This window comes from Sinocyclocheilus anshuiensis, unplaced genomic scaffold (assembly GCF_001515605.1).
Source record: "Sinocyclocheilus anshuiensis isolate Anshui unplaced genomic scaffold, SAMN03320099.WGS_v1.1 scaffold1727, whole genome shotgun sequence".
NCBI lineage: Eukaryota > Metazoa > Chordata > Actinopteri > Cypriniformes > Cyprinidae > Sinocyclocheilus > Sinocyclocheilus anshuiensis.
Window position 1 is genome coordinate 49,670 of NW_015552659.1, and position 728 is coordinate 50,397.

At 37.1% G+C, this 728-nt stretch overlaps 1 long non-coding RNA gene across 1 annotated transcript; it reads left to right on the top strand.

Moving 5' to 3' along the window:
• Positions 1 to 363, top strand: LOC107667288 (uncharacterized). The gene is made up of 2 exons (XR_001631773.1): positions 1 to 147; positions 306 to 363. It is a non-coding gene; the product is annotated as an uncharacterized LOC107667288 (long non-coding RNA).
• The last annotated feature ends 365 nt before the right edge of the window (positions 364 to 728 follow it).

The window sequence follows — 728 nt, forward strand, 5'->3', positions numbered from 1 at the left end:
AGGGTCAAAAAGGTGTTTCCACTTGCTACACTAATTTTCATGTATGGTCCCTTTAATTGCACTCTACCTGCACGCTCCACCCAGATAATGAACTAGTTCCGGTAGGGTCATTTAGATTCGCGCCAGCCGAGAGGGTGACTGGCTGCGGTGAGTTAGTGCTCTGTGATAAAAGTATATTGTACTAATTGTATAACCATCTTATAGACTAATATTGATAAATACGTGTGTTTAAATGAATACTGTATGATTTGTGTTCATGCTACATTATATTTGTGGTAACATCAAGTTTGTTCACCTTATTATAGAGCATGCACGAGGGTGATTTGCGAATCTGATCACCGCTGTTTAATATGTTGTCAACAGGTACATATTTCTCAATTGTGTTGTTGTATAACTGTTTATATAAATGTTAGTAATTTAGATTCGCGCCAGCCGAGAGGGTGACTGGCTGCGGTGAGTTAGTGCTCTGTGATAAAAGTATATTGTACTAATTGTATAACCATCTTATAGACTAATATTGATAAATACGTGTGTTTAAATGAATACTGTATGATTGGTGTTCATGCTACATTATATTTGTGGTAACATCAAGTTTGTTCACCTTATTATAAAGCATGCACGAGGGTGATTTGCGAATCTGATCACCGCTGTTTAATATGTTGTCAACAGAATAAAAGTCTGTCTTCAAGCGCGAATTGGTATCCATCCTGAGTTTTACACAACACAAC